At 44.4% G+C, this 13172-nt stretch overlaps 1 non-coding gene across 2 annotated transcripts in view; it reads right to left on the bottom strand.

Annotated features, from left to right (window-relative positions):
- Positions 1–13172, bottom strand: part of LOC101973728 (uncharacterized) — a 152733-nt gene that overhangs the window by 70264 nt on the left and 69297 nt on the right. For both annotated transcript variants that reach the window (XR_013436542.1, XR_013436543.1), the window contains exon 9: positions 2028–2132. This is a non-coding gene — a transcript (uncharacterized LOC101973728). The remainder of the gene's footprint in view (positions 1–2027; positions 2133–13172) is intronic.

Raw genomic sequence — 13172 nt, 5'->3', positions numbered from 1 at the left:
CAGACCAGTTCTAATTCAGCTACCTGCACTTGACATTTTTCCCTGAATATGCTCCATGCTTTCCCCATCTCCCTCCATCCCTCCTATGTCAAATGCCTCCTCAAGTTACCAGAATATCTTCTTTTAACATTCATCATATAGCATTTCTGTATATTTTGTTTTCAGCTGCATAAGGGTCTGATGGGAAAGATTCTAGGTTGTTTCACCACTGAGCTATCCATCCCCATTAGCACAGCGTCATACTTACAGGAGGCACCCAAATATTTGCTATATAACACTTACAGAACTCCTAAAGTTTACAAAGCATTTCACATTCAACATCTCATTTGTTTTTATTTGGGACTAAAGTTATTACAAGTAGTATTCAAGCCTTGCAATCTGATTGCTATTACCAAACACAATTCTTGCACAGATTTCTAACTTACTTTCTTATAAATCAAACAAAGATATTTCTTCAGTTGCTTTACTTTTGACCACCTCTAGTCCTCTGGCTTATGAAGCTAAAAGAGGAGAGCATTTTGAACCAAAGAAAGCCCCCTTGCCTAATTGCCTTTTCCTCTGTCTGTGAAAAAATAATATGAATAAAAAGGCCCCCATGAGCAGGCAACAGTTGTGGAAAAATAAAAATTTTTATAAAAGAAAAGTGACAAATTCCTTTCTAAAGATTTTAAAAATAGCTCTCCTAGGGGCTGGGGCAGTAGCTCAGTGGTAGAGCGCCTGCCGAGCACGTGTGAGGCACTGGGTTCAATTCTCAGCACCACATAAAAATAAGTAAATAAAAAATAGCTCTCCAGCGTCCTTACAGCTACTAGTCCACCATAGTAACAATAGAAAATTGCTAAGAGTTGAATAATTCCCTGCTAAGAAACTGGACACAACAATTGTAAAAACATAATAAATCGGTTTGCAAACCCAAGGGCCTTATAGGAGCTCAAGAAATAATTTGTTGAGTGAAAAATAAAGGAACTCAGAAAAGGCCTTACTATTGTTTATAAACAGCATAAATTTAGTGGATGGAAATATATGTTAAGGTGCGAGGGAAAATGAAAACTGAATTGAAAGGCAAGAACTTGGATATGTCCATTACTCTGGTCTGTTCCGGTGACAGATGCCACTCAAGACTGCTGGGAGCTGGGTAAAGGAGAGCCAGCCGTGCAGGCAGTGCCCCTCTGACTCCACCTCTCTGGAGTTCGGGTGGAATGTGGGTTGCAAGCTCCTGGAGGGCAGACACTTTGCTTTGAACTTTGTGTTCCTCACATAGCACTTTGCATATAGAATAAACTCCATAAATGAAGCATGAGATGCAAAGCCCTCCATGACCTGTGTTTTCACAGTTCTGCCCTTTAACACCTGTTCTGTTTTACCTCCCAGGGGTATTGTAAGGAGGGAATAAAAATACCACTCTGAATGTCCTCAGTACACTGCCTGGCACACATACACACACAAGTGCTTGACAAATGGAAGTTGTTACTGTCACCATCTGGGGCTTTGTACACGCCTCCAAGGCAGGGCTGCCAGTTCCTGGTTACAAGAACCCCAAGTGTCTCGGGGAGGGTTCTTCATGTTTGTATACTGGATGCCTGGCACCATGCTCACCTGCAGCAGGCCAGGAAGCTGGTTGTAGGACTGAGCATCAAGGATCCACATTCCAGTCTTGCTTTGACCCCAGTCTACTGGGTAACTAACCCTCAAGAGTCACTTCAACTTCCCAGGCCTCAGTGATGTCTCTGGGTCTCCCTAGGTCAGAGAAGCCACTATCTATGAAAAGATGTATAAAAGCTCCCATGGCAGAACTGGAATGAGAAACCGGTTGTCCTAAAGCCCCGTTCCCTCATTCCCCTTCATCACAGAGGCCTCACAAGTCACATCTCCATAATAACTGCTGTTTGAGAGTCACGGACACTTTGTAGTGCCCAAACTTGGGATATAGCTGTCATAAATCATACAACCCTTAGGAGTTCTCCAGTTCCTCGAGAACAACCCTTTTCTATTTCAAGTAGACTAAGGAGAGATATAAGCTTCGTTACCTCAGTTAAAACGGACCAGCCTTAATAGAGTTAGCTTTCCGTGCTTTGGAAGAAATCACTTGGAAATCGTTGGTACTGAGTCCTCCATCTCCTCCACATCAAGATCTAAAAAAAAAAAAAAAACAAAAGAAAAGAAAAAAGTGCAGTGTTCCATGAGTTGCTGCCAGGATTTGATGCTTCAGCGACAACAGGAATTGCAATTAGCATATATTGAACACCTATTGTAAGTCAAGGACTGCACAAATGATGGACACCTGAGGCCTCCAGTTTCATAACACTTCTCAGCTATACAGAGCATGCACCCATTTTACAGACGTAAACATGCAGACTCCAGCCAGATCATGGAATCAGTTCAAATTCACACAGCTGATTTGAGAGTTGGGACTCAACCCTAGGTTCAAATGATTGCAAAGCCTGGACTATTAACTAGTAAGTCAGGGTTTCAACGGCTGTTCTGACAATGACCAGCTTTTTGAAATTTTTTAATTACATTATATAAACTGAAAACCAAAAGTTTCACAAACAATGATTACCCTTACAATGTGCAATGCGCACTATTTTCTATTCTATTCTTTTCTATTGCACTACATATTCTAAACAATCCCCCCCCTCATTTTTCCCCCCAGTAGCAACCCACTAAACGGATTCCACGATCTTCTAATGGGTTCTCACTCTGGGAAAATCACTGTGCACCTCACCAGAAGTTTCTTTGAAACCACGACAACCCCTGCCCCCATTCTTTTCAACCATGGGTAGTTCAGCTTCACAATTAGAAGAAGTGTTTAACCTTTAAAATATACAAAAGGCACCACAACACATGCCATCTATAATGGATCCTTGGAGTGTACGTTCATTTAGGGCCGAAGTCCAGAGTGTATTAGGCACTTACCTACAGCAAAACAGAAGTTTTAAAGCGGATTCGCGAACAAACTAAAATCTCAGGTGATTTACTGGATACTCTGCAAATAAGTGTCTAAGAGCAGGCGGCGGTGGTGTAGCGACAGAGCCCACCAAACTGCTGCAGGAGCAGGAGGCTGAAATTGCAAACCCCTGGGGGCAGGGCCCTGCCTTTGCACGTCCCGTTCAATTGCAGGGGCTCGGCGTTGCACTGGAAATCACGTTCCCGGAGGGCCAGGACTGGGGTCCCGTTCCGATCCCGGGGAGGGGAGGTGCGACAGTCAGCGCAGCGCCCGAGCCCGCTGGACCTGAGCCCACTGTGTCCCCGGTGCGCATTTCTCCCTCCGGCTGCCCTCTGGCCCGCCGCGCAGCTGGGCCACGAGATGCGACGCCACGGCCCGACTCGGGCTGAAGGCCACCCTCCAGGGCTCCGGGCGCGGGACCCTGCACCTGCGGGCGCTCGCTCGCCCCCCGCGGCTGCGCAGCTTCCCGGCGTCCACGGAGCTCGCAGCCCTGCAGGAGGCTCCCGGCCGGGTTGAAGGCTCTCTCTGGAAGAGGAGCTGTCCGGCCGGCCGCGCCCGGGGCCCGCAGGCCGCGCCTCGCCCACCCGGCCCGGCACAACACCCTGCCAAGGGCACTTACGGGGCTCGGCTCCTCGGCCGCCGGCGCGCTTCCCCCGGGGGTCCATGGCGCTTCCGGACCCGCGAGTCCGGCCGCGGCGCCGCACAGCACCGCCCAGAAAATGGACGCCGGCGGCTCGGCTCCGCCGGCCCGGCCCGCCCCCGGCGTGGGGCAGAGGACAGAGCCGCCCGGAGAGGTCGGCCCGACCCTCAGCCCGGCGCGCCGGAGCCGGGGGACCGCCACGCGCGGGATGAGTCCTCGGGAGGGCGCGGCCGGACCCTGCGCCCTCCTGCGAGGCTCCAGGAGCGGCGGGTGGGGGGGGCCCTCAAGGCCCCGGGAGCCACCGAGGGCAGCGGCCTCAGCTTCCTCGAGGAGGACGGGATTCAGAACTCGCCAGAAGGGCAGCGCAGTTAGGGCTTTAGGGCCACAGAGCCTCGTCACCGTCAGAGCGAGGCCTGGGTCTGCAGGAGGGTCCTGGGTACGGGATCCAAACTCTGCCCACTTAACAGACGCAAGACTCAGAAAAAGTACTGTGCAGTTTTAATTGCGTCAAATTCTCAGGAACAGGGTGTCACCTGTGTTTTCCCAGGCCTGTCAGGGGAGGCCTAGATTGATTTTCCCAACGTGGTATAAAAAGTACTTCACACCAAAGACCCAGTCTGTTTCCTTAAATAAAGGGCACTGGCTGCCTGCTGGAATCCTCCTGCCAAGGGCTGCGCATTTGAGTGTTTGCTGAGGGCCTGCGGCAAACTGCCTTGTGGAGCTAACAGGCTAACGTGCGTGCTTGCGTGTGTGCAGGTGTTTACTTGTTAAAAAAAAAAAAAGAAATCCTTCGTGTTCCTTGTGTTCTGATGGTACTGAGTCTTATTTAAAATTTCTTCAGAAAAGATTCACTCCCAGGCTACAACTTGGATTAAGTAGAGTCTGTTCTTTGCATGGCCTGCAGCTGCTTTTTAACTAGGAATACTGGCTTGCATCTCTGCATCCCGGTTCCCAGCCGAGTTTTAATAATGTGATCATTTTGATGATTTAAGTAGATTCTGATATTAACTCAAAGCCAGTAAAGCATTTTAAATGATACAGGAAAAATATATTGACTCCATGTCAAAATAAAGAATCATGTCATTTAAAAATAAAGGCAGAGTTTTGAAGGCTGACAGGTTGGGTAACATGCATACACATGTACCCAGCAGTTCCCAGCCTCTTCAGTACCAAACACCCTTTATACTCTCTCCACAGGTCACATGTTCAGAAAGATCCTACTCCACTAAACAGCATTTATTAAGTAATGATTCATCTTCCCACTTAAAAAAAAAAAACTGCAATGTTTTTGTACATGTAACTGCCAATCAGAGCTTTCCTGAAACCTGAGCTAACCTGTTGGTAGTGGTGGATTCCAACCTAAAAAACTCATTGTCTAATTGCATGTTTACATGTTTTCGTTAAGGCCTTTGGAAACTGAAATTATCCAAAGACCTCCAAGAGAACTGAGGCTCACAGATTAGAAGAGGGGCTGGGAAATGCCAGGATGCCCTATCACGCTCTGGGCTTCTCTGCAACTGGAAGGTGGGAGGTGGGAGAACAAGGCTATTTGGCTTTCACGTTTCGTCTGCCTGGGTATAAATCCCAGTCTTGTTGCTTACAAGACCACTTTAGGCAAGTTACTTCACCTCTCTAGACCTCAGCTTCCTTATCTGTAAAATGGGGCTACTTTTATTATTTGTGCATATTATAGCTTCTGCTGAGAATTAAATGAGATAATACTCGTGAAGCATTTACAACAGTATCTGAAACGTAGCAAGTGCTAGTTGCAAGCTGTTGTGGCTGTTGCTAATATTGAAAGTTAATATTCAGAGTTATTTTGTATTTGTTTGTTGCTGGGGATTGAACCCAGGACCTTGCACACAGGCTTTACCACTGAGCTATACCACCGCCCCCCCCAATCCAAGTAGTCAGAGTTCTAAATTCCTCCCATCCAAGCAGTGAGAATCAGCCACTGTGTGTGTGAAACAACCTTTATACTCTAGAAATTTTCCATGAGTAATCTGCTAGGGTCACATGATGATTGACATAGGGGATTTAAGCACAGGTCTGACTCCACAGTCCACTTTCTTGCTTTGCTAACTGTTCCAGGTGGTACCTTGATCAGATGCTGTCAACAGCTTGTTACTGGTGAAATCGGCTCTGGCTTTCCTAAGAGGCTTAGCAAGTGAATAGCTCCTTACAAACACTTGGAAATTCACAAACAGTGGCATTTCTTTCTCATTGGAGCCAAATGTTTCTCCAGAAGTGACTAGATTTCCCCAAATTGTTATTAATAACTGAACTATCACGGCTATAGTGTTAAACACCGAAGCCTAAAACTTACATAATCTGCCAGGCCTTCAAAATTTTCCATCCTTCCTCATAACCAGTCGCGCAGAGTTTCTCTTAATCATTCTTCTGAGTATGGGGAATAATCTGGAAATTTCCAGGAACATCCTACCTTGTCATAATTATATTCTTTTCTGTAAAGATTTGTTATTTTTAAGATAACTAAATGTGATATATTTTCTATATAATTTCATTTCAATACCTTTACGAAGAAAAAAAAAATATCAAGAGCACTTTCAAGCATCTCTTCTCTTAAGTCTCCACCATCTCCGCAGCGTGGCTCCTGAGCCTTTTCCAGAGGCCTTTTTTATAAAGCTGCCCTTGTTTTCTACCTCATGTCATTTACTGCCCATGCAATTTCTGTTTTCCTGGTACTGCCTGCTTTTGCTTTCTGACTAACACTACTGGACAATTCTACATTGATGGCCGCCTCCTCTTTCTATGGGGCTTTAGGATCCTCATAATATCATATAAAAAGACCAAAGCATTGTCTCTTAAGCCCACTTGCTTTCTTTGTTTCCCACCCAGATTAGGAATTCATAACTCCTACCTCCTGTGCCTACAGCTCTGTTAATTGATGGTTTTCTTTTCCCCATTTGGGACTCTCACCAAATTCTATCAGGACTCCCCTCCTGTAGCTGCTTATCCCTTTCCCTTTAAGCATTTTAAGGAAGTCTCTTCCATATCATTTTCTCTCATCTCCACCACATTCCTGAAAGGCCTCTTGTGTGTGAGGTCCTGTTGACACATCCACCACAGACTCTGAAGAGGCATTGTTTAGAACTGGGGTGTCAACTAATGTGGCTGCCTGTGGGAGCCTGGCAGATAACCTAAGTGGTGTGAACTGGGGCCTACAGAATTCCCATCCCACCTAACTAGCAGTGGGAAAGGGGGAGTGGGGGTGCTCACTGTCCAGCCTTGGGCTAATCATTGCAGGTGGGAATGCTAGATTGGCAACATATTCCAAGGAAGCAAAAAATTAGGATTTTTATGTAAGTTCTATGAAATGTCAACTACTAAAAAAAGGAAGAAGCCTCAATCTGATCAAGCCTCCAGGTGTAGCTACCAGTTTACAGGTAATCTCTAAGACTGAAACTGCACTAAGGGAAGCATTCATTTAATTTCTGGTTGGGAGAAACTCTAAGGTCAGAGCATTTTCTCAACATTTTTTTTTTCTTTTAAAATAGCAATAGTAAGAACAAAAGGAAGAGAGGGAAACCTGTAGATCAAATGGAATTTGAGAGAATATCAGTTGCACTGTATGGACCTTATTTGGAATTGTGCCTTGAACTAACAATTTGTTTTGTTTTGGTACCAGAGATCAAACCCAGTGGTATTCAACCACTTAGCCACATCCCTCGACTGACTGTTTTATTTTTTTATTTTGAGACAGGGTCTCGCTAAATTGCTCAGGGCCTTGCTAAATTGCTAAGGTTGGCTTTGAACTCGCAGTCCTCCTGCCTCAGCCTCCTGAGCTACTGAGATTACAGGTGTGCACAATCATGCCTGGCCTTTTTTTTTTTTTTTAATGACCTAATTAGACAAGTTCAAATGCTGACTATGACAGGTAATGTTATTAAGGAATTATTGTTTCTTGTTGGTATGATATGATAGTGTTATTTTTCTTTTTTTAAAAAATATTTTTTCTAGTTATTGATGGACTTTTATTTTATTTATTTGTATGTGGTGCTGAGGATCAAACCCAGTGCCTCATACATGCTAGGCAAGTGCTCTACCACTAAGCTACAACTTTATCCCTGTTGTTCTTCTTTTTGAGTAATCCATATTTTTAAATGTATTTTTAGTAGTCTACATTTAAAAAAAATAATTTAGAAATATTTTAAACTCAAAAAAGAATTGCAAGAATAGTGCAAAAATCTCCTGTGTACCTTCAACCTATATCTTTTCTTTCCTTTTTTCCCTTTGAAAGCTGCAGACATCATTCCCTTTTACCCCCAAAGTATCTTTCCTAAGAAGTTTTCTCTCAGAACCTGTATCTTTTACTGAATTGTTTAGAGATAGAATGAGATGAGGTCTGGGATTATTTTGGGGGGGGGTTCATTAAACTAGTTTTTCTGCTTCTGTGTATGTTTAAGATTTTCATAGTGAAGTTTTGAAAGATTATATTCATGAAAAACTTTAAAATGATATGAAAGGACTGACACTATGATATTAGGAGGATAGGAATTTGTCTACAAAACATTGTCTCAACAAACAGTAAAGTCACGTTGCCCAGATAAAAGACTGCCAAAATGTGAACTTGACAGTAGGTGGATGTTATTTTTATAATAAGGAAAACAGGTATATATGGAAAAAATTTTTTTAAAATAAGAAAAAAAGGATAAAACTAAAAATTTAGAAAACAAAAAACCCTGGAAACTAATTAAATTAAAATATTTTTACAAGTCAAACAAAACACATATGCAGGCTGTATCTGGCCAATGGATTCCCAGAGCAGCAAATTTTGATTTTAAAAATGGTTCTGCAAGGGGCTGGGGATGTGGCTCAAGCGGTAACGCACTTGCCTGGCATGCACGGGGCGCTGGGTTCGATCCTCAGCACCATATAAAATAAAAATAAAGATGTTGTGTCCACCAAAAATTGAAAAATAAATATTAAAATATAAAAAAAAAAAATGGGTCTGCAAACTACAGCCCTCAGGTCAAATTCAGCCTGCCACTTGTTTTTGTATGGTCCACAAGCTACGAATGGTTTTTACATTGTTAAATAATTAGGAAAAAAAATCAAAGGAAGACTATTATATTACATAAAATTTATATTATATTACATAAAATTTGTATTTTATAAAATTCAAATTTTAACTTCCACAAGTGAATTATTATAGAGACACAGCCACAGTCCTATTATTTTATGAATATTATATATTATTATATTTTGAAACTCATCAATACAAACTTTGTGGACATTTACTTTCTCTTATATAAATACACATTCAATATCCTCAGTTTTGCCGTAACACCTTAAATAAAATTTATGGGAGTCCACTGATTTAGAATGAACTGCTACTCTGGACCCCAACAGACCAAAACTCTAATGGAGTCACTCATGCTAAAGCTTCACATCACTTAATTGGAATTAAGCTGTTTATCTGACCTTCTGAGAAATCAGAAGACAAATCCCCAAACAGGCCAGTTTTAGCGGCATGATAAGGAAGTCCCCTCTGCTTTAATCCTTATAAGGAAAATAACCTGAAGTAACCCTGCGTGAACCAATCCGCTTTTTGTTTTATGCTGTTTCCTTGTTCCTGCTCAAGCTACTTATAAACCCCGATTTTTCTGCCAGGCCTGACAGTGCGCCTTTCTCTTTTTTATAGATGGGGTGCTGCCTGGTTCACGAATTGCTAGTAAAAGTCAATCCAATCTTTAAACTCAATTTGTTGAAATTGTTCCTCTTGACACTGCAAGGCCTAAAATATTCATTATCTGACCCTTAATGGAGCGAGTCTGACAGTCCCTGGTAAGGGACTGGGCTTCCCCTGTGACCCAAGAGGAGCTTGATTTAGCAGAAAGAGCACAGAACTGGGAGTGAAGCCCTTAACTCTCCAGAGGACCTCGGGAAAGAACTTCTCTGGCCACAGTCTCCTCAGTGAGAGAACAAAAGGAGTCTAACTGAAATTTGTGGTTTGAATTCCCCAAAGAGCTGGGCAAGGAGTACTGGGACAATGGCAACACTAAGTGCTACTGTGCCACCAGGCCTGACCTCCCTGGAGACCAGAGTCCCCATGGACACCAGGACTAGGATTTGCATAGGCTCCTGCTGAGCAAGCAAGCAAGAAGGCACCTTTGGGGGCTCCCAAAGCACCTCACTGTGCCTGCCGTGGGCAACGTGACTTTTGAGAAAAAGAATTCCTCAAATTTGTAGCTTATGGCAGGGGTTTGGGTAGATCTTCGATCTGTGCTTTGTAAAAGACCAAAAAACGTGCGTAAAAGGGCTGCTCAATTCAAGTTCAATTCAGATCTAGCAGAGCAACAGGGGGTGGGGGCACTGGTATTCTCAGTAGGCAGAACAGGAACCCGGGCATAGGCCTGGAAACTTAGACTCCAGGATAAATCACCTTTAGGGGCATCAATCGGCAAGCCCTGCACACAGGCAGTGTGGGACACTTAAACAACAAGGTCAACATTATGACGAAACCAGACAGAACATCACAGTACCCGGTCTCTACAGTCTCTACACAGCCTGGCAGCCTGCACTCGGGGCTCTTCCAAACCTTCTTTTCCTGTCCTCTGCTTTCACCCGCATCACCAGCTTCAGGGTGCGGCAAAGCAGCCACTCCTTTTTGCTAGCCCTTTGTTCCTTCTTTCTTAGCTCCTGCGCCCCCACCTGCCCCCTTGCTGCCCTCTCCAGCCTATGCCGGTTCCCCATTTTGCTTCCCAGAGGAGCACCCCATTCTCTTCCATGTGGTTTCCCCAACATCATGTGCGCGTTAGAGAATCTTTCCCTACTAAACGTCCTCCTTTTTCCTTCCTTAGCTCAAGACACAAGGAAAAAAAAAGTGGGGGGGTATTACAAGGGCACTGCCCTTCTGGGATTTAACCACATTCTCAGCTGGTGGCTTTTGTTTTCTCGTCTCACTGGCTTGTAAGGCCCTCGGGGCAGGCGCCGTGCGTCATGCTTAGCACTGGGGAAGATGGGCAGCACTGTGAGGCCTTAATTAGAGCAAGGCCTCAGACCGGGAAGGAGACTTTAGTATGCAAAAGGAAAAGAAATTTCAAAATATCTATTTGGCAGCCACAGGGTAAAGAAGAAGGTGGTTTTATTATGAAAGCCTCCATCACCTTTCTCTCAAACACAGAATGAATATTTATAGTGATGTTTGAAAAACAAAACAGGACCAGAAAACAAACCTCCCTCCGATGACCAAATGTACTGAGTCTGCACTCAAGATCTAGTCTCGAACTCTGAGCAGAAATAGCTGCAGGAGCAAGGAAGCCGTTAAAGGAAAAGATGCAAAATAGTTGCAAGATCGAAAGAGTCATTTTTCGTTCAAGGAGCTGTTTGGGCCATGGCAGTGGCACCCTGGGATCACCTAAAAAATGACAAGGGATTTGGCAATGGGTCCCTGAGTTACCTGCTCCCCAGAAAGCCTACTTCCTTCTGCAGGACAGTCAGCTGGGAGAACCCCACCCCCACCCTGCTTGTCAGCTGGGGAAGGTAAAAAGCAAAAGCATCTTGCCTGCATCACAAATTCAAATTTCTGCATTCAGGGGCTTCTCAACTTAACATCTGCTCATGAATGCAAAAGTGGCAGCCGTTATTGAGGTCACCTGGCAATGCAGGCAGACCAGCTTGGAGAAGGGCAGCCAGACATACGGTGGCTTATTAGGAGCCAAGGCATCTTGAGAAAGTGGTGAGAACAAAACACAGGTCCAAGTGAAGAACTGGTCCTTGTCATGGGCTGATCTGCCCCCAATTGAAGACTAGACTTCAGGGAATAGTAACAAAGACCACCAAGAAAACTGCATCCTATTCATTTCTTTCTGCAACAGGGAGGACACACAATTGTGACTGTCCACATCATGCCCTAGCCTTGTGTGGGAACCTGGATGGACTCCCATAGGCAACATGTCAATATTCCATTCTACTTAGATTATAGTAGTGTCTGTCACATAGTAGATGTTCAACAAATACCCCAAGAAATGAACCAAATGGTTGAAGTCCTCTCCCCTGTTGATAAGCAGCAAGGTTCTACTACAAAGGACTAGAAGAAGCATATCTGCATGTAGTGGGATGATTCTCAAAACCAAATGAAGTACAAGGAGACAGGCAGGCCATCTCCACCATGATAAGCAAAGTCTGCTAAATTATAAACCAATTCCAGAAGTGCTTCTGGAATATGCAGAAGGCTCTGAAGACACCTTATGGTTTGTAACTGGTAGAACAAACCCATCCCTTGTTCTCTGACCTTTGTTAGCTGACCAGCTTAAAAGGCATGAAAGAGTATTGGTTCTTAAGAATGTTCTTACCAGGGGCTGGAGTCGTGGCTCAGTGGTGGAGTGCTTGCCTGGCATGTGAGAGGCCCTGGGTTCCATCCCTGGCACTGCACATAAATAAATAAAGGTCTCACTTTCCAAAGGCTTCACCACCTCCCAATGACATCACAAGCTGGGACCAAGCTTTTAACACATGAGTCTTTAGAGACCTTCACGATTAAAACTGTGGTATTTCAAATTTTTTTTTTTAAAAGATCCATTGACAACTAAAAAGTATTAAAAAAAAAAAAGGAATGTTCTCAGCATTGTTTGCTGTGTGGAATAGAGAAAAATCACGCTAAGGAATAAGGTCTTAAAACAAAACAAAACACCCACAGGCAAAGAGGTCTGCCGAGCTGGAGAATTTTGGTGAAACCTGAAATAAATCTCTCTGGTGGGGGGCACTCTAGGATAGAGTGAGCTTCTCGGTAAGATGGGACAATGGCTATCTTCATGCTTTGTTGTGAGTTTAAATTCTGGAGCTCTTATGTAAAACAAAGCAAGAAGTTTCCCAGAATTTTTCTTGTTCCAGAGAGGCCTTTCTTGGGTTGGCATAGAATCTGTGCCAGGATTTCATCACTACCCAGGCCTGCAAGGTCCTGAGTTTCATGGTACCTTCACCTTCGTAGGCATTTTCAGGGTAGTGACTGGGTCAGAGGCAATGACCTCACTGGCACCAACCTCTAGGAGTTTGTCAAAAACCAGGGCCTGGGCCACTCTCCCACTGAGGGAGAGCTTACCTAAGTAAGGCTCAGTCGTGCAGTGGTCAGACCTGGCTTTGAGAGAGCCGCAGATACACAAAGAAAGAAGAGTCTGAGGCTTTGAGCTTCAGTCCTCCTCTGCTGGTGAGGCCCCATCAAACCTCCACCTGGTGGGCTCCTGGCACCAGGCAGCTCTCTGCTCAAGTGCTCCCACCCCAGGGAAACTTTCTCTGACCTGCCATTCTCCAGTGGCCATCCTCCCTGGAATGGATTGTGTTCATTTTTTAAAATTTCTTATTTTATTTTTCGTTTTTGCACTTTTCTTCTTTAATTATTCATTGGCGTATTTATTTTTGCCTACTTCTCCCACCTCCTGTTCTGCCATAGTACAGACAGGCCCATGAGAAGCAGGCTCTGGTCTGTCTTGCCCATTGCTATCTCTCTCTGGCTTGTGGAATATGTCTGATATATAGTAGGTGCTCAGTAAATGTGTTAATTGTTTAATTACCAAGAAGGCTGTCTAGAATAGCACTTCTCTTAGAAGGAAGCAGCTGGAATGA

This window comes from Ictidomys tridecemlineatus, chromosome 3 (genome assembly GCF_052094955.1).
Source record: "Ictidomys tridecemlineatus isolate mIctTri1 chromosome 3, mIctTri1.hap1, whole genome shotgun sequence".
Lineage (NCBI taxonomy): Eukaryota > Metazoa > Chordata > Mammalia > Rodentia > Sciuridae > Ictidomys > Ictidomys tridecemlineatus.
This window is presented reverse-complemented; position numbering and strand designations above follow the sequence as displayed.